The sequence below is a fragment of the Cervus canadensis genome, chromosome 24 (genome assembly GCF_019320065.1).
Source record: "Cervus canadensis isolate Bull #8, Minnesota chromosome 24, ASM1932006v1, whole genome shotgun sequence".
Taxonomy (NCBI): Eukaryota; Metazoa; Chordata; class Mammalia; order Artiodactyla; family Cervidae; genus Cervus; species Cervus canadensis.
In genome coordinates this window covers 29,518,406-29,539,789 of record NC_057409.1, presented here as the reverse complement: position 1 = coordinate 29,539,789, position 21,384 = coordinate 29,518,406, and the positions used below count along the sequence as shown (strand labels likewise).

At 40.4% G+C, this 21,384-nt stretch overlaps 1 long non-coding RNA gene across 1 annotated transcript in view; it reads left to right on the top strand.

The window, feature by feature from the left end:
- LOC122426510 overlaps positions 1–21,156 on the top strand; it is an 88,880-nt gene extending 67,724 nt beyond the window's left edge. Inside the window, exons 2-3 of the long non-coding RNA XR_006265182.1 lie at positions 18,171–18,243; positions 21,045–21,156. This is a non-coding gene — a long non-coding RNA (uncharacterized LOC122426510). The remainder of the gene's footprint in view (positions 1–18,170; positions 18,244–21,044) is intronic.
- Positions 21,157–21,384: the final 228 nt, after the last annotated feature.

Genomic DNA, 21,384 nt, shown 5'->3' with positions numbered 1-21,384 from the left:
AACTGCTGGTGGAAAAGTTGCAAAAGAAGCAGGAATGTCCAAAGAACCTGAGAACTTAAAGAGGTAGGGAAAAAGAAAGAAAGAAAGGAGAAAAGTGCTGCCCTAAGAGAAGAGGTCATTTCAGAACACTTAGGGAAGACCTGGAGGAGGCTCTCGCAATGGTCCATCTGTGATCTGATGAGGACTGGAGTCAGGCAGTGGTGGGGAGGAGGAGGATGAGTTGGGATGAACAGAGAGAAGAAGGAAGAAAGGAAACATGAGGGCTGGAGTCTCTTCCATGGGCATGGAAAATGCAGATTGGGGCTGCTGTCATCACTTATTATAATTTATTGTAACTGTGTGGGTGTTCACCGAGGGGAGTGCATTAGCTCCATCCTCCCAGTTCCACATAATCTGGACTCCAATCTAATGGATGTCTGACAACAACAACAACAACAAAACAGCATCATGGCAGCCCCCACAGGAAGTAGGATCCTTGGAGCCTCACAGAGTCTGCCTCCTTCATGTGGGGGCAGACATGGGGAATGGGATTGAAAATAACCGAGAATAAAAAAATAACCTTTACATTTACAGACTCTCCAGGTTCAATAGGACCATAGTCCAGTCCTGGTGGTAAAGCACTGTTATCTTTTGCTTTCTTTCTAACTGAAAGATGAGACTATAAAATGGAAAGGAGTGGTGAGAGAACTTTGGATATTCAGAAAGGCACAAATAGCTCTTCAGGGATTCGATGAAGGTCTATGGGGGAGAGATGTGGCTTAGGCGCAGAGAGAGGTCAGGCAGTGAAGGACCTATAAATCACAACAAGGATGTGTATTTTACCTCATAAGTTACAGGGATCCATGATGACTGAGTAGAAGTTACATGATCAGATTTGCATTTAAGAAAATCACTCTAACTGCAGTGTGGCAAGTGCAATAAGGGATGGCAGTTGAGGGTGAGCAAGAGGAATTCATCTCTAGTCCATGTCACTGAACTCTGAACTGCCCTAAAGTTCTAAGACTGGGCTTGAGTCTTTGTTGGACCTAAAATACAACCTCATTCTGACTTAGCTGGATCTCTTAGACATGGGATTATAAGCCCTTCTAAGCTCCATGTCCATATATCTAAGGCTTGTAGGTGGAATAGTCTTAGAAATTCAGTCAGAAATGATTAAGAAAACTAAAGGTTTCAGAAAAGCATGTCTGGTATTTCATAGAAGAGCTCTGGATTCTGGAAGAAACTGCAAAAGGGTAAAGCAACCTGTCACTGAGAAAATCCCAACATTCCCAGTTCCATCCTCTTGAGTAGTTATCCTCGTCTGACCCCAAAGCCAAAGCAATCTGGAGAAGGATGATCTCCCTCACATTTGTACAGCTTCCCAGCTTTTACAATTTATTTTTGCAGATGTGTTTCAGCCCATCCTTGCAACTTCTTTGTGAGTCTGACCAGGTAGATAAAATCTCAGTCTCAGAGTGCCTCTCTGTTCCCAAGTGGGAGTAATATGTGGCCCACTCATGCCAGATGGCTAATCATCTCAGTCAGAAACCACTCTCGACTCCTGGTCAAGCCTACCTCTCAGCATCATCTCTGCAGCAACAAGGCTTGATAATGCATGCTATGTGTTATGTTGCAAATGAGTCTGCATGTGACAAAAGAGAAACAGAGTGCTTGGTATATGGATTGAATTGTGTCCCTCCAAAAAACATGTTCAAGTCCCAAACCTAGTACCTGTGAATGTGACATTATTTGGAAATGGGAATTTGCAAATAAAACCATGTTAAGATGAAATCTTTATCATGGGCTCTGATCTAATATGACTTGTTTCCTTTTAAGAAGACATAGCCACAAGAAGGATGCCACGTGACGACAGGTGCAGCTATAAGCCAAGGAATGCCAGTGATCAATGGCCACCACCAGAAGGCAAGAGAAGATTCTACCTAGAGTCTTAGAGTATGGCCCTGCTGACACCTTAGTTTTAGACTTCTGACCTCCAGAACTATGAGAGAATAAACTCCTGTTGTTTTAAGCCACCCAGTCTGTAGTACTTTGTCATAGCAGCCCTAGGAAATGAAGGCAGTGCCCTTGATCCTAAGTACGTCACCACTGTGCCTTTCAACAATCAAACCATTATGCAGGCAAGTATAACAAAGAAACTCCTCTGTTCACCAAAGACTTTGGTCTGAAGACCAGTGAATCTTAAGGAAGAGTTTGTACATCAAAACTCACCCATAAAACCAACAAAATGAGAAAATATTATTTTATTTTGTGCATCACCCTTCAGGCTGGGTGTTGAGTTTTTTCAGATTGATATGCCAAGAGGCTCTAAAGAAAGGGATAGTTAAATGACTTTAAACCATATAGAATGTGCCACATTGTTCTGGGTCTTAGGGATGGGGAGATGAAGAACACCATATATAAATCCTTGACCTTCTGGAGACTTCATTCTAGTCAGGGAGAATGCTATGTTGTTGATTGATTAACTGAACTGATTTCTGGCCATATTCTATTTAAAAAAATTTATGTTAGGGTCAAAGTGGTCAGATATCACTTGCTCTACACATATGCTAATGGCAGAAAAGTACTTTTTATCTAAGAGGGACAGGAATCCTGTCTTCTGACATGGAAAGAAAAGGGGAGCTCTGGGAAGTCTGAAAAGCTATAGATTTGACTCTTCAAGATCCCCCAGTGGCAGAGAGATTTTCAAAGATCCTACCTGGAGACCTGAAGATGATGTGGGGGTCTTGCCAAGCCTCAGTAAGGTCTGGTAAAGACACCATAATTAAAGCTCTTTTGGGATTTCATTCAATGAGCTTGAACCCCACACTTCAGACCATTAAGAAATGTCTTGTGCCTCCCTTAAATGGCTATTTAACTTAATTATGGGCTGGTTGACTTCAATATGATGAGTTTAGTGGGAAGAAAGGGCTTCCTAGGTGGCTCAGAGGTTAAAAAAAAAAAAAAAATCCTCCTGCAATGCAAGAGACATGGGTAGACACAGGCTTGATCTCTGGGTCAGAAAGTTCTCCTGGAGGAGGAAATGGCAACCCACTCCAGTATTCTTGCCTGGAAAATCCCATGGACAGAGGAGACTGACAAGTTATAAAGAGTCAGATGTGACTGTGCACAACACATAGCACAGTGGGAAGAAGGAGAATATAGAAAGGTTTTCTTCCCTCGTTTCTCTCAGGGAAGTTGTGTGATCTAGTTTTCAAACTTGCTAGAGTGAAGGGAGGAAGGGGAAGAAGATGGTTGTTGAACAGAAGAAGTATAGCAGAAGGAGAGAGAATAAAGAAGAAAAATTGCATTTAAGTTCTCAGAGAAGGCGTGCATATATGAACAAAATGAATGTGACACACACACGTGTTCTAAAGCATTTCTACCAGGGAGATGATTCTCAATGTTAGGGCAGAACTTTCCTCTATGGTTAACCTCCTAGTGACCCGGATTACACAAGACCCTCAAGACAAGGGGGACTTTGCTCCCTCAGAAAAAGACGTGATCTCATTCTGTGTCAAGACCCTGGAGGTTCTTTGACGTCAGAGCTGCTCACTCCTCCTCCCAGTAGCCTTGGGCAGATGCTTGCCCCAGACCCCCCTCGGAAGTCCCATCCTTCAGAAAGACATTTTTACTGCTCTTGTTTATCTGCAATGTATCCCTCTTCCAGATCTGAGGAAATCCAAATGCTGTGAATGACAAAGTCCACTTGTAGAAAAATGAAGTTGGCTTTGTCCTCCCAGGTGCAGGAGTGGGGGTGGTTGAGAGAGTGTGGGTGGAACAAAGAGGTAGGGAACAGTAGAGTCTTCAGCCAGTCTCATGGCCGACCAGAAGGTCGCTGTTGACCTCTTGCCCACGTAGGAAAGAGCAAAGACCCTTGTCACAGATTCTCTTCATTGGCTAGTGTTGCTGCAGCCTTGCTGGACCCCAGTTTTCTTTGTGAGGCAGCTCAACCCAGTCTGTTTACTAAACTACAGAAATGCTGGGGAGAAGGAGATTCTACAGAGAAAGTGTCCTGGGAACTTAGAACTAAAGGGTTTGGAACTGTAAAGAATATAGGACGTTCACATGGGGCAGAAAGATTCCTGGTTTTCCCCCTCTAACAAAACCTACACCTCCGGCAAAGCTTCTCTTTTCCTGTTGCTGACACCAAGAGATATGCCCCCAGGGACTGAGGCTCTTAAAATATTGTTTCTTTCCTTAACACTGCCTGCTCACCAAATCCTTTGGATTCATCTCTGAAATGCATCTCCTGTATGTGCTTCTACTTAGCAGCTAAAAGCCTCAGTTTCCACACTTGAAAATAAGAACAACAGTAATACCTACTTCACAGTGTTGCGACAAAATGTGATAATGTAAGTAAAACCCTTTGCACAATAGTTAGCACATAGTAAGCCCTCAGTAAATGTGAGCTATACTATTACTTTTTTTTTTTTTTTTTTTACTTTTATTATTATCCCCATTGTCAGTCACCTCTTCCAATTCTCACTGCCCCAGGTCAGGATTCTTGCAATATTTTCCTAATGAAGTCTCTGCCTGCAATCTCTTTCTCCTGCAAAATTAAACTTGAACATTCCCAACACATTAACATTCCTCAAACACAATTTTTGCCATAATATTCCTTTCCGCCAAAGTGTCCAATGATTGTTACTTCTGTTACAAAATTCTTCAGACTAGAATCCCAGGGTCTCCTTTCCTGATGCTATAATCCAATATAGAACATCGACTCTAGCCTGATTCGCATGTCTCTAGCGTCACCTTAGAGTACAGGTTGCCTCTTCTCTCCCTCTACCCACCTTTTCTTAGCACTGAGTTGTGCCTTTCTCCAATATAAATGCACTTTCCCCAGCCTAACTGCAGCCCCAGAACCTCAACCTTCTTTGCTTCCTAAGAATGACCAGTTGGAGTTATTACAGTAGAGACAGAACAGGATACTTCCCTGGTCCGAGCAATGAGATTTTATAAAAGTAGCAGGTGGAGTCCTGAGAGGATGACTGTGTAAGTGACCCCATTCTTTGTTCTTAGATGTTGACCAGTTCATCCTGACTCAGTTTCACCTTTGTCTCTTTTCTCTGCATTAGTGAGATTTTAGATCTTGAAATTAAATCCACCAGATTTCAAATGGTGGGGGGTGTGAAATAAAAAATTTTGTGGATTTTTTCTTCTTATGAAGATTTCTTGGTTTAACCAGAAGATAAAATGGCCAAACATAGGAGAACACTATAAATCCAAGAGAACGTTCCCCAGCTCTAGTGAGGAAATATCTCAGTACACTCTACAATTTGGGGTCAGCTATGAGAAAGGGAAATGTTGAAGCACAGGAAAGTCATTCCAATCTTCTTTTGTTGTCATGTAAAGACTTTGGTTATACATTTGTAAAGAATCCAGGAGTAAAGAAAGGTTCTGTTTTTTACTCCATTATCAAGACATAATTATTGAAGAGTCACCTATGGTATAATTTATGCCACCAATAGCTTGAATTTCTCCCCTTTTCCCTTTATCCTGGTTTCTTCACTTGAAAAATTGAAAAAAATAATATCTGGAGTGGCACCTTAGTAATACATATCTAAAGTGAATAGATATTCACTGTGTGTAGCAAAGTGAGTGAGGGTGAACTTACATAAACACAGAATAGAATTATGGGTCCCTAGCAAAGCAATAGCATGTATCATAAACTATCACTTGGGGATACTTAGATTAAATCCAAGAAACCATTTCCCATCCCTATCACTATTTCTGTAGGTCCTGAAACACAAAATAGCTTTGTACCTACCTAGGATAAAGTGGATTCCAGCAATAGAGGCAGGAGATGTATGCAATGATCCTTCTAGGTCCCTTTCAACATTGACAGTCATTGACTTTTTGATCCCGAAGGAATGATCTGTCTGCAGCAGAACATTTTTACTGCCTGCTTCCTCTCTCTTCCTCCTTTCTCCACCCCCACCCAATTGTTTTTATCCCTAAGGGACAGAGGTTTTGATAGAGGATAATAACTCAAGATGATGCAATGCATTTGTTTTGGCCTCCACTTGGGTCTATGTCTGTTATTAGAGGGTGTGCTAAGCCTGGCCTTCCCATTGGCTCAGTCCCAGATTCAAGATCCACTCCACCAGAGCCATGACTCACCTCTGAGTTAAGAGGTTTTCTTGAAATCATGGGCTGTGCTTGGGTACCCGAGCCCTTGGGGTCGTGGTGGCTCTCCAGGGTCCCCCTCCCCAGCACCTGAAGGGGTATGTGTTCTCTGCTTCCGCTTTTCTCTATGTCTACATGTGACATCGTCAGACTGCTGTGTCTCTCTGTCTTCTTACTGCTGTACAGGTTTGTGTACATTTCTGTCTGTGGGGGAAAAACTCAATCACATGACAGTGTTTTGATTAAAGACCATACATATTTACTTTATGCAAACATTGTGCTTTGGGATAAAGGTGGAGTTTATGACCTTTCTAGAGACGTAGAGACAAACACATAAAAATCTTTATAGCAAATTGCCTATTTTAGAGAAAAGAAAAAATAAAGAAAAGCAAAAATAATAACAACTATAATTCCATTCCCAGAGACACATATTACTAATATTGTGAGTCTATTATTTCTATCCACAGACACATTTTCAGCTCAGTTCAGTCACTTAGTCATGTCCGACTCTTTGTGACCCCATGGACTGCAGCACGCCAGGCTTCCCTGTCCATCACCAACTCCCGGAGCTTGCTCAAACTCATGTCCATTGAGTCGATGATGCCATCAAGCCATCTCATCCTCTGTCATCCCCTTCTCCTTTCACCTTCAATCTTCCCCAGCATCAGAGTCTTTTCCAATGAGTCAGTTCTTCGCATCAGGTGACCAAAGTATTGGAGTTTCAGCTTCAGCATCAGTTCTTCCAATGAATATTCAGGACTGATTTCCTTTAGGATGGACTGGTTGGATCTCCTTGCAGTCCAAGGGACTTTCAAGAGTCTTCTCCAACACCATAGTTCAAAAGCATTGACTCTTTGGTGCTCACTTTTCTTTATAGTCCAACTCTCACATTCATACATGACTACTGGGAAAATCATAATTTTGACTGGACTGACCTTTGTTGGCAAAGTAGTGTCTCTGCTTTTTAATATATGGTCTAGGTTGGTCATAGCTTTTTTTCCAAGTGGCACATTTCAACATAGCATAAATATAGGATCAAACAATTTTTGATAACCTGCTTTTTATTACTTCTTTCCTGTTTAACAATATGGGATAAGTAAATGTTAAGCATTTATAGTTCTAAGCTTAGATATATAAGTGCCTTGTTCTAGAACCATACTGTCCAACAATGTAGTCAATAGCCATATGTGGCCTTATAAATGTAAATTAATTAAATTTAAGTAAAATTTTAAAATGTAATTCTTCAGTCACACTAGCCATATTTCAAGTGTTCAATAGCCACACGTGGCTAGTGACTAAAGCACAGATATAGAACACTTTCATCACCATAGGAAATGTTATTGTACAGTGTTGTTCTGAAAGATACATTTTCACAAAAACCATCTTGAAGACAGAAGAGCATCTGTAGACCATATTTCCCCTTAATTTACAATGGCTGACAGAGAAGAAACTATTCAATCTAATCTTTAAATCAATATTTCATTATTTCGCCTTCTTTTTCTTGATCACATCCATCCACCCGTTGATAATAAACCAGTCTATGTCACCTACATTTTAAGCATATGAAAAGAAGGTTGAAAAATCTTACAAGAGATTACTGAGCTCTAGCTTGTGGCATGCCGCTGTGGGGTCTCTGTGTTTAAAGAAAAATGAGTCTACCCAGAGTTCTTTATTTTTTGAAAACAGGAGGGAAATTCTTGGTGATTGATCAGGGTTAGAGAGAGAGAAAAGAAATGAGTATGCTGCCTCTCCTCTACAATTTCCTACTGTGTCAGCTGCCATAATTTGGAAAGCAACCATGGTGTGTTGACCCAATGTATGCTGCCACTTCAGTCATGTCTGACTCTTTATGACCCCATGGACTGTAGCCAGACAGGCTTCTCTGTCCATGGGAGTCTCCAGGCAAGAATACTGGAGTGAGTTTGCCATGCCCTCCTCCAGGGGATCTTCCCAACCTGGGGATAAAACCCACATCTCTTATGTCTTCTGTATTTGCAAGTGGATTCTTTACCACTTGGAGAAGGAAATGGCAACCCACTCTGGTAATCTTGCCTGGAAAATCCCATGGATGGAGGAGCCTGATAGGCTACAGTCCATGGGGTCACAAAGAGTTGGACATGACTGAGTGACTTCACTTTCACTTTTTTACCACTAGCACCACCCCAGTCAAGATTAAATCTTTGTTGATATGGGTGGTGTGGTGGGATAAACACCTGGACCAGTAATCAGAAGGTCAGAATTTAATTCTTGCCTTTATGTTGACCCAATTTTCCCCCATCTCATTGCCACAAATACAGAATCTGTATATTTATAAAATGCCCTCTTATGCTCACTCTTTCATTTGATACTCACCACAGCCCTGTCAGTTGAACCCATACTTTGAGAGTATGTCTTAAATGGCAGAGAAGCAATCATTCAGGTGGTCAACTGATTGTTTAGTCTACCCAATGCCCATGTCAAAACAAAGGGTCAGGAAGATTTTTCAACACCCTCCCTCATATTCCTTTACTGAATCAACCAGTGGTTTGGTGAAATTGAATGAACCAACTTTCTGGTCTTCAACATAAATGCAAAAGCCACCTGATGCCAGCTGTGTGTACAAAAATAAGACATAGTTGTGAAGCTGTTGCCACGTGGCAGAGACAACAGTCTTATGTGTGGGATGCAAAACTGGCTGAGAATTAGAACCAGAAGCTTCCTTGGATGCCCTTGGGTCATGCCCCACTCCAGATCTCTGGTGTCCTTATCTGGATAGAGAAGAAGGGTGGTCTAAATCTATTGCTTTCAAACTTTGCACCTGGGACCTTTCCTCAGAGGCTGCTGAAAGAGGAGGGTACTAAGACTGCCCCGTCTGTTTCACCAGAACAGCTCCATTTTTATTTGCCTTTCATTCAGGCTTTTGTAAGAATTTCATCGAACAAGAGTTCCTTGTCTTAAAAACATTTTGAAAACAACTAGTTTTGATCATTTTTGAGGCTTCTTTCAGCTATAGTAGGGCTTCCAAGGTGGCAGAGTGGTAAAGAATACACCTACCAATGCAAGAGTTGCAAGAGACACGGGTTTGATCTCTGCATCAGGAAGACCCCCTAGAAGAGGAAATGGCAATCCACTCCAGTATTCTCTTGCCTGGAAAATTCCATGGACAGAGGAGCCTGGCAGGCTACAGTCCACAGTGTCGCAAGGAGTTGAACATGATTGAGCACACACACACATCAGCTTTAGTAATTTATGATCCAATATATTAAAAAGCTGTAACAGTTGATGTAGTGGAGAATTTTTAAGGTGTTTTACGAATTTTTAACTCTTTTACAATGCGTTTATATGGTGGAATTATGTGTTACTGGGCAGACGGCAGGGAGTTAAGTTCTAAGGACAAAGTTCAGGCAAAAGCTGAATTTAGTTAGAATTAGCCTTGAATCTCTTTAAATCACTCTTTATGGTAATATCTTTATTAAGACACAGGTCACACACTATACAACTCACCATTTAAAGTGTACAATTCAATGGCTTTTAGTATATTCCCAGTGTCATGGAATAACCATAACAATCAATTTTACAATATTTTCATCTCAAAAAGAAGCCCTATAATCATTAGCAGTCACCCTTCAATTTCCCTAACCACATCCCAGCCTTAGGCTACCACTAGTCCATTTTCTATCTCTATAAATTGACTTATTCTGGACATTTTATATAAATAGAATCACACAATATGTGGTCTTTTGTGAATGGCTTCTTTTACTTAGCATGTCTTTAGGTTTCATCTCTGTTATGCTATGTATCAGAACTTTATTTCTTTTTACAGTTGAATAATATTCCATTGTGTGAATATACTACATATTGTATATCTATCTATCAGTTGATAGACTCCTTAAATCATTCTTAAATCTCCAGAATCTGGGCCCATGGATTTTCAAAAGCCAAAACTTGAGCAAATTTGTTTTCCTTTGTGTTTAGAGAGCCATTTAAGCTAACCTATTTATTTTACTTTTTATTGTCCAACACTTAGAGTTGAATTGGGGTTATGCTAATTATGTGTGTGTGTGTGTGTTCACAAGAATGAACCCCATTCTATCAATGCTCGTCAAATTCCTATATGCATCAAAATCACCTGAATAATCCATTAAAACACTGATTCTTAGCGCCACCCCTAGATATTCTGATTCAGTAGGTGCAGAAATAGGGCCTGAGGATCAACATTTCTGTCAAGTGATGTTGCTGCTGCTTGCCTAAGGGCCACACTTTGGTAACACTGCGATATGACACTTTTATAATCAGAAAAATAATATACAGGCTTACCTCAGAGATATTGCTGATTCAGTTCCAGACCACTGCAATAAAGCAAATACTACAGTGAAGTGAGTCACATGAATTTTTACAGTTTCCCAGATCATATAAAAGTTATATTTAAACTATACTGTAGTCTATTAAGTATGCAGTAGCATTATGTCTAAAAACAAGTTATGGGTACCTTTAATTAAAAATACCTTATGCTAAAACATGCTAACCATCTTCTGAGCCTTCAATGAGTCACAATCTTTTTGTTCGTGGTGAGTCTTGCCTGGATGTCGATAGCTGCTAACTGATCAGAGTGGTGCTTGCTGAAGGTTGGGATAGCTGTGGCAATTACTTAAAGTAAGACAATAAAATTTGCCACGTCCACTGACTCTTCCTTTCATGAAAGTTCTCTCTATAGCAGACAATGCTGTTTGATAGCATTTTGCCCACAGTAGAGCTTCTTTTAAAATTGAAGTCACTCTTCTCAAACCCTTCTGTTGCTTTGTCAACTAAGTTTATGTGACATTTGAAATCCTTTGCTGTCATTTAAATAAACATCACAGTATCTTACCAGGAGTAAATTCTCTCTCAAGAAACCACTTTCTTTGCTCATCCATAAGAAGCAGCTCCTCAGCCATTAAGATTTTATCATGAGATTGAAGCAATTCAATCACATCTTTCAAGCCCCACTTCAAATTTTAGTTCTTTTGCTATTTCCACCCCATTGGCAGTAACTGATATTTTGAAACCCTCAAAGCTGTTCATGAAGGGTTGCTATCAACATCCAAACTCTTGCTGATATTGATGTTTTAACCTCTTCCCACAAATTATGAATGTCCTTAGTAGCATCTAGGATAGTGAATCCTATCTGAAATGAGGTGAAAGTCACTCAGTCGTGTCTGACTCTTTGCGACCCTATGGACTATACAATCCACGGAATTCTCCAGGCCAGAATACCGGAGTGGGTAGCCATTCCCTTCTCCAGGGGATCTTCCCAACCCAGGGATTGAACCCAGGTCTCCTGCATTTCAGGTGGATTCTTCACCAGCTGAGCCACCAGGGAAGCCCAGAACTACCAGGGAAGCCCTATCTAGAAGATTTCAATTTACTCTGCCCAGATACATTAGGGGAACCACTATATATAAGAGCTATAACCTTATAAAATATGTCAATAAAAAGACTTGAAGGTCAAAATTACTGCTTGATATATGAGCTACAGAATGAATGTTACGTGAGTAGGCATGAAAACAGCATGAATCCCATTGTCTATCTCCATCAAAGCTCTTGGGTGACTAGGTGCATTGTTCGTGAACAGTAATATTCTAAAAGAAATCTTTTTTTTTTTTTTTTCTGAGCAGTGGACTTAGTATATTCAGTAAACCATGTTGTAAACAGATGTGCTATCATCCAGGCTTTGTTGTTCCACTTGCAGAGTACAGGCTGAGTAGAGATAGCCTAATTCTGAAGGGCCCAAGGATTTTCAGAATGGTAAAAGAGTACTTTTCAACTTCAAGTTACCAGCTGCTTTAGCCCCTAACAAGAAAGTCAGCCTGTCTTTTGAAACTTTTGAGCCAGGCATTGACTTTCCCTCTCTAGTTATGAAAGCTGTAGATGGCATCTATTTTCAATGGAAGGTTGTTTCCCCTACATTGAAAATTTGTTTTTCAGTGTAGCCACCTTCATTAACTAGCTTAAGCTAGCTCTTCTGGATAAGTTGCTATAGCTTCTACACCAGCAGTTGCTGCTTCACCTTGCACTTTTGTGTTATGAAGATGGTTTCTTAAAGCCCATGAACCAACAGCTGCTAGCTTCAAACCTTTCTTCTACAGCCTCCTCACTACTCTCAATCTTCCTAGAATGGAAGAGAGTTAGGACCTTGCTCTAGATCAGGCTTTGGCTTAAGAGAATATTGTGGCTGCTCTGATCTTGTATCCAGATAACTAAAACTTTCTCCACATCAGCAAGAAGGCTGGTTCACTTTCTAACCGTTTGTGTGTTCACTGGAGTATTGCTTTTAATTTCCTTCAATAATTTTTCTGCTGCATTCACAACTTGGCTTACTGGCACACAAGGCCTAGTTTTTGTCTTATCTCAACTTAGTCATTTCTGGCTTTTGATTTAAAGTGAGCAAGGTGAGACTCTTCCTTTCACTTGAACACTTAGAGGCCATTTCAAAGTTATTCACTGGCCTAATTTCAATATGTTGTGTCTCAGGGAATAGAGGTCTGATGAGAGGGTGAAAGATGGGGGGATCAGCCAGTTGGAGCAGTCAGGACACACACAACATTCACCAAGTTCACTGTTTTATATGGGTGCAGTTTGTGAAACCCCAAAGCAATTATAATAGTAATACCAAAGGTCACTGATCACAGTTCACCATAACAAATAAATAATAATGAAAATTTGAAATATTGAGAGAATTACCAAATGGTGACATGGAGACCTGAAGTGACCAAATGCCATGGAAATATGTCACCATAAGATTTGTTCAATACAGGGCTGCCACAAAACTTTAACTCATAAAAAATACAATTATCTGGGAAGCACAATAAAGTGAAGCACAGTGAAACAAGTTGTGCCTGTAGGTGAGTGTTGCCCACACTGTACCAGATTACTCTTGTACCCTAAGGATGAACACACAGAAGAAGCTTCTACAATCTATGATAACCACAGAACCCTGTTTGGGGGATGCTACGAGATGCCAGGCACTGTGCTAAGGGCTTTACCAGCATCTTTCCAGGATATCCTCACTGTCCATTTATAAGGAATTATTATTAATATTCCCATTGCAGATGGAGAAACTAAAGTAACAGGCTTAAGGTAACTCAGAGTTGTTCCTGGCAGAACTGGGATTCTAAGCCCAGCAATTGGACTCCTACATTAAAAGAGTAAAGTCAGTTCCAAAGAGTTAATACTTAACCACAGAACTTGTGTTCACTTTGGGAAACTTCAACTGAGGACCTACCATATGCTCAGTGTTGATATTTCTGCTTCAAGGGAGCTAATATAGAAAATAATTTCAGTGAAACTATCTTTTTTGATCACATATTTTTATATACTATCCATTTATGGGCATTTTGTCTGATCTTTGCAAGTCCATTACAAATGCCTTGAGGGCAAGGATGCAACCACTTGCCTTATCCCCTTTTGCCAGCCCACGATTATACACAGCAAAGTTTTTATTTCATTTATTCATTTTTAAAAATCAACTTTAGTATTTAGAGCAGCTTTAGGCTTACAGCAAAATTGAGTGGAACTTACAGAGAGTCCCCACGTGTTCCCTACACCTTTCTCCTCCCACCAACATCCCTCACCAGAGTGGAGGGTTTATTACAGTCAATGACCCCTATACTGACACATCATTATCAACCAAACCCATAGTTTATGTTACATGTTAGTGTTATGTGTTCTATAAGTTTTGCATCCACCATTACAGTATCGCGCAGAATGGCTTCACTGCTCTAAAAATCCTCTCTGCTCTACTTCTTCATCCCTCTCTACTCTCTTACCCACTGGCAACCACTGTCTCCATAGTTCTGTTTTTTCCATCGGGTCATACAGTTGAAATTATGTTTCCCTTGTAGCCTAGTCAGCAAAGAATCTGCCTGCAGTGCAGGAGACCCGGGTTCGATCCCTGGGTTGGGAAAATCCCCTGGAGAAGGAAATGGCAACCCACTCCAGTATCCTTGCCTGGAGAATCCCATGGACAGAGGAGTCTTGTGGACTGCAGTCCATGGGGTCGCAAAGAGTCAGACGCGACTGAGTGACTAACGCTTGACGCTTAACATGCAAAAGAAAGTATGTATTGTTTTCAGATTGACTTCTTTCACTTAGTAACATGTATTTATGGTTCCTCCACGTCTTTTCATGGCTTGATAGCACATTTGTTTTTACCACTGAATAATATTCCATCATCTGAATGTTCCACAATTTACCCATTGACCTGCTGAAGGACATCCTGGCTCTGACCAGTTTGGGAAATCATAAATGTCTTCTATAATCATCCATGTGCAAATTTTTGTGTGGATATAAGTTTTTATCTTCTTTGGGTAAACACCAAGAAGCATGGTTGCTGGATTGTGTAGTAAGAATATATTTAGTTTTGTAAGAATCTGCCAAAATGTCTTCAAAATTTGCTATACCATTTTGTGTTTTTACCAGCAATAAATGAGAGTTCCTGTTACTTCACATCTTCACCAGCATTTGGCGTTGTCTGGGTTCAGGATTTTGGCCATTCTGATGAATGTGCAGTGGCATCTCTCTCTTTTTCAAAATTTGTTATTCCCTAATGACATACTCTGTTGAAAACCTTTTTATATGCTTATTTTCCATCTACATATCTCCTTTGGTTAGTTGTTAGTTCAGGTTTTGCCCCTTTTTAATCTGGTTGCTCATTTTATCATTGTTAAGATTTTAACAGTTCTTTGAATATTTTGGATTAAAGTCCTTTATCAGATATTTTTCAAAACAGTGCATTTTAATTGAAGACTGCAAACTCCAGTACGTACAGGGGACAGGCAGACCATGGAAAAAAATGAAGCCAGCTACATGTAATTCAGAAAGAAGTAGAATTCAGGCCACAGTGAGCTGAGGAGGGCATGCTGAAATTTGCTTTTCTGAAGAGCAGACCATGCTCTACCTCATCTTCTGGTTTTTCAAAAGAAACCAGAAATCCAGAATTTGATGTGCATCCTTCCAATTGTTAAAACAATTGTTTTAATTCTGTTGAATAATTCCAATTGTTAAAAGAAAGTAAATTTGATTTAAATATTTGTATAAAGCATTTTAGGTGAGAGACACTGGAAAGGCAAACACATACACACACACACACAACTAGTTTAGGGCTTGCTAAGAAACAGGTTGGAGGGATTTGGGGACTGACAGTAGAAGTAGAAAACTGGTGGCTTATAGGCTGAGTTGAACAGCTATTGAGATGATGGTTAACCCCTAGGGGTTAACCTGTTTTTCTAGCAAGTCCTGAACTTGTTTTGTTTTGTTTTGTTTTTTTTCTTTCTGCCTTTCCAGAGTCTCTCACCTAATCCTTTAAACAAATATTTTTTTTTAATCTAAATCTTCAATTCCTTTCTTTCCCCTAACATATCTCTATCTCTGCCTCCAGACAGTTTTTAAGAATAATGACTTTTTTTGTCTTAACAGATGAACATTTCAAGTTAGATTTCCCTCTTCCTAACCCTTCTGCTTTTTCTTTTTCTTTTTTTTTTTGTTTTTGTGCTCCCTTATTGAATGACCAAAATTATGTTCTGGGAAAAAAATCTAGTAACTCAACTCAGAGACTGGCCATAAATATCTGATGCTTATCACTGCATTAAGTCAATAGTTTAATTTTATAGACTGATGATGACTAACCCTGCTGTAGGAAAAATTTTTGCTCCCAATTTTTCTCAAGACCTTTAGTCAAGGTTCAGGAAAATGGGATTAGCTAAGGGAATGGTTTTCAGGAACTCATTTAAAACACATTCTTGACTCTTAGCACCTGCTCTCATTTGCACTGCATAAAGAAATCCTGCACAGGGATATAAGAGTATGGTTTTATCCCCACCATCACGATTATTAAAGACTGATATTTACTGAATGCATCTATGTAGTAGGTATTATACTAAGGTGTTACATACTTTATTCTCACTTATCAAAATAAACTGGCATCTTATCCAATTATCAGTCCCATTTATAACAACTATAGCTCTATTTTCAGTTTTGATGTTCACAGAAGCATAGGAATATCAAAGTTTAAAAGACTTCGAGAGTTTATATAAGGAAAGAAAAAAAGGCCTATCTAACCTATTTAAAAATAATTTAAAAAATTTAAAAACCTATTTGAAAATAATTTAAAATATTTTAATGACTCCTCCACCTCTTTCAGTTACTTGTTTTGGTATATAATGATTATTACTATAAATTCTTCTATTTGATACACAGCCCACAAATTGTGGGACTTCATTTGGAATTTTATCTAGTGGTTCATCTAGAATTTTGCTTTTTCCAACTGAGATTTTAAACTAGGTTATTTACTTGTGCTGCGACCTCCTTTTATAGTACACAGACCTCTCTCTGAAACCCCCAGAGTATCATCTGTATTGAGAAATAGTATGTGTCTGCATATATGTATGTGTTTAATTCAGAGACAGATAAACACAAAAGCAAAACAAAATATCTGCCTAATGTCTCTTTAAGCCAACAGTATTATTTAGGGCTGGGGTCAGAATCTTGGCATTTAGTTGCCATCATCACATACTGTACCTCAACCATGAACCAAGTAGTTGAGATAAACAATGCCAGCGCCTTTTTCTGTGGACTGGATAGAAAACTTGGTATGTCAAGCCCCAAAACTCCCTGTCTTTGTATAGCCCTTGATTAAATTACCTGTCTTATATCCTCCTCTTTGTGATGGGCTTTTTAACTGTTCCCAGACATGATCAGCAGTCATAAAATATAAAATGCTATTCATGTATTGATTAGTAATTTATCTATCATTGCATTCATCTAAGAAACTGTATTTAGATCATAAACTATTTTCTCCTCACTTTATAGATGCATAAAACAAAGCTAATGATAGTGGCATGAACCTTGTTTAAGTTTCCATGCCCAGAAAATGAGGGAAAAGAGTATATGAGTGTTTGTATGCATTTGTGTATGAGCAGTAGGACCATCAGCTGTGTATGGGGTTGGGTTGATTTTCAGCCTCTGATTTTTTTTCTCTCCTCCACCGTCTCCTTTGATGGCCATCTATCTCTACTCATCATGCAAATGGTTTTGGGTAGTGATATCAAAGACCCTTGAAACAGTCTGTTCAGTAACAAGTACACTGTGGTAAAGAGAGGTGATTACTGAAAACTTGGAACTATCTCTCTGGGTTCTCAAGAAAAGACCAGAGACTTGATTCCAAAAAGCAGTGATATAAAGAGAGATCTGAGAATCCTGAAGCAAAGAGAAAATGCTCAGAGAAAGCGAAAAGGACAGCCTGGGAAAGACACACTATCCCAGTAGCCTACAAACCCAAACCAAGAGCTGATGTTTCCTGCTGGTCCAGGCCTGCTACCAGATCTCAGGGAACTCAGCCAGGGGACCCAGTCTTGCATAGGGAGAACCACAGAGTGGAGCCAGGAGGACAGCGTGGACTCTTCCTGCAGCCAGCATGTAGATCCTAAGCCAGAGAGACACTGATTAGGTAGGGTCAAGCTTAAGAGAGAGCCTTATCTTCTGAAAAGTGGATGCAGGGGCAGACTTACCCTCTGTCTGAATGAAGTTGTGGGTCTGCATGGGATTACAGAGTTATTTTTATTCCACTTTTTCTTCTCTTAACTACCCAACCCTAGGTTTCTGACATTTTCCCCCCTCAAGCTTGCTTTTAAAAATTTCATTCTGTGTTCGCTAAACTGATTTACTTTCAACCTGAAACTTAAAAGTTAAATGTCCTCCTTTCTTTGATTTTTTAGTTCAGATTCTTTATTACAAAGACATAATAGACAGATATTGTCAAACTCTATCTGTTGGGTCAACACTACTATGCTCTCTGGACACAAGTTGTTCTCTATTTTCAAATCTCCAGAAAATAAAAGACATCACTGAACCCCTGATCCTCCTCTCCAGAAATTCCTGCACAACTTATTTATTAAGAGAGTGGTGACTTTCTTTACTTTTATTTAACAGACACTTTTGTAACACCCGTTATATGCCAGGAGCTGGTTTGAAGTACTATACAAATATTAACTCTTTTAATTCTCACAGCAACCTAATGAAGTTGGTTCTATGATTATTCCATTTCACAGATGAAGAATCTGAGTCATGAAGAAGTGACCTGACTTGCCTCAGCTGTGCAGTGAAACTGAACTTCCAGCCCAGGTATTCTGACTCCAAGTCCTTCACTCTTAACCATCACTTCGTGCTGAATTTCAGTCCTCCTGATATTCACCACCTGTACTTTAAAAAAAAATATATCATTTGGTACTAACTTTTCTTACTTATGTGGGAGTGAGATTATACAATGGGATCCCTTATTTGTTCAAGTTAAGCCTCCAGTGTTCACTTACCACTTCATTCTACTTGTATTGAAAATACCTTGACTATGTTTTTAGCTCAAGCCTTTATGCTTAGTCACAGGACTGCTAGGGCCTCTGAGGACCCTGCACAACTGTTTTACAGGGCTTAAGGTTAGATATGACCAAACCTGGAACCTTTTTCTGGGCCAAAACCACACAAGGAAAGAAGAGAAACAACTCAATAGGCAAGGGTGCTCAGTTAAGCCACATAGTTTAGATTCTTAGAAGCTGGTATCATCTGTGCCACCCATGATGAGTCACTTCTACAGTCCCTGCCTTCTTATGGGCTGGAGCTTGGTCTTGACAGTGAGGAATTTCAGCAGGAATGGATGTCACCAACTCCTTATACAGTCACAAAACCACGTCTGTTGGATTCAGAGCTGTGGAATACCCACACTGCCTTCCTTCTTGCCTGTGAAGCACCCATGGCCTCCCCAACATCGAAAGTAAGAGAGGGCATGGGGAGGGGAGGTCAGAGAAGGCAAAAGGAGAAGAGAGACGGAGAGGAGGAAAGGAAATTCTTTCATTAAGTCCCCAAATAGACCTTCAACCTCTGGACTGCTCTTTCTGACTCCCTTCCAATATGTATTTCATATTTTATACTGTAAAACTCCCATCTAACCTCAGAATTCTGCTGCTTAAGATGCTCCATGACTTCTGATTGCCTGAAGTTTAAGTCTAAGCTCCCAAGCATGGGGGACAAAGTTCTTGATAATCCAGTCCCTGCTTGTTCCTTCTGTTTTGCCTCTCAACTCTTTCCATATTCCTATATTCTCTTTCTCCTTGCTTCATCTCCCTTCTCCTCCTCTTTCCTCCTTTCTTCTCTCCTCCTCTCTCTGTCTTTCTACCTCAGCCTACCTCCCCTCTGCCCCTCTCCCCCTTACCCTCCATCCATGTTAGACTGATTGTAGTTCTCTAAAACAACTACCATCCCTCTTATTTCCTGATCCTCCCTGTGCCTGAAATTCCTTCTCCTATTCCTTTAATCTGTTGACTAACTCCTCCTTGATCCCTAGGACCCCACCAAGCTTTTCTCCAGGAAGCCTATTCCCTGACCTCGCCCCCTTTCTGCCTCATGTTAAGTCCTGCACATTGTACCTCATGGTATTTTATTTTCCAGTCAATGTTCTTCCCTCCCACTTTTCAAAGGAAGGGATGGCATCTTTGTCCTGCTACCTCTACAAAACACAGTGTCTGGTACATGGAAGACACAAAGAAATATTAGTTGAATAAATGACATCAACAGCCCATAGCTGCTTAAGCTGGTGCCCATCCCAGGCAAGAGTTTCAGTCTACTGTCCTCATGGATTAGAAGTCAGACCCAAAAGGAGGTCAAGTCATTTGAACAGAGCATGAAGCTATTCATATTACAGCTAGGATGAGAAATCAGACTCTTGGGCTATGAGCTTCTTGATGATGACGAAGAGGAACACATCTTACTCATCTCATGACTCCAGCACAGAGCATCACGTCTGGAAAGTAGCAGCTGCCTAATGAATGAATGAATGAGTACAACGCACCAGGTTCTTTCCAGTGCCTAGGGCAACGTGGAATAACAACTCAGCAGTATTACATTTGGTTTAATCGTACTTGACAATGAACCTGAACAATTAGAGCCCTGGGATTCAGATTGGCGTACAAGTTACCTGCTGGCAAGATTTACCAGTCATGCTGACAATTGCCAAATTGCTTTTACTTTGTACAACACTGACATAAAATGTCTTTGCTTCCTGCATTGATGCATTGCAATGGTTGATTTGGCATCATATTCAGAGGTGGCCCAGATATACTGTTACCACCATTCCAACAGTAAGAGGCTGCTGCTATTTTTAAACTTCCCCTGGAAAGTAGATGATATGATTCGCTTGCTTATCCATTCTGATGTCACTCAAAGCTCTGGGGAGGAAAGTTCCTCTTTACATCCTGCTAAAATTGCTTCTACCTTGTATTTGGAATGTTTCTCCTTACAGGTCAGATGACAGCTGATAGGCAAGGTTTCTGCTCCAGTGCCTGCCAGTGTTCCTGGCTGAGTAGACAGCGCAGATAAGAGAACGTAAGCCACCCTGTGCTGTTAACACAGACCGCACGTATACAGGGACTGGTTAGCACTCTCATCTGAGCAGTGTTCAACAGGCTTACAGAGGAGTTGCATACAGGGGTCATTCTGTTGGTTTTCTGAGTGCAAAGAGTGACCTAAAATAGCCAGAATTTCAAATTTCAACTTTCCACTTAAGGAGCTTGCTTCAGGTTCATACACTTATCACCTTCTCTAGACGTCTTCCCCCCCGCCCCCCCCCCCACACACCTCCCCCACCTCCCCTCCCTAATCTATAAAATAAGCCTGATAATAAAATAGCTATCTTTGGTGTTTGGTAAGTATAATTCAGGTAACACTTCATATAATGCTTAGCACATGTTGGACAGTAAATATTACAAGCATACACATGCACGTGCATACCTCCCAGGGCTGTGAGCAATCGTTCTAATGGTTAAATCAACATTTGTGCTGTGTCTTTTTGTTTGGGGACTCACATTTGAAAACACTGTTTTTTGTTTTTTTTTTTCTGTTTGTACCTTCTTAATCCCTCTATTGATTATTTGCAGCCCTGGACAAGCTCTGAGGACTTCCTGATATCTTCCAGTCCATGCAGGACCTCCCAAAGCAAATTTTTCACTCCTGGCTATAGCTTGGGGCTTCCCTGGTGGCTCAGAATGTAATCTGCCTGCAATGTGGGAGACCCAGGTTTGATCCCTGGGTCAGGAAGATCTCCTGGAGAAGGGAATGGTTATCCACTCCAGTATTCTTGCCTGGAGAATTCCAAGGACAGAGGAGCTTGGTGGGCTACAGTCCATGGGATCACAAAGAGTCAGACATGACTGAGCAACTAATACTACCACCAAGTATTTTATTAGGCTATCCCAAATGTGCATCTTGAATTTGGTG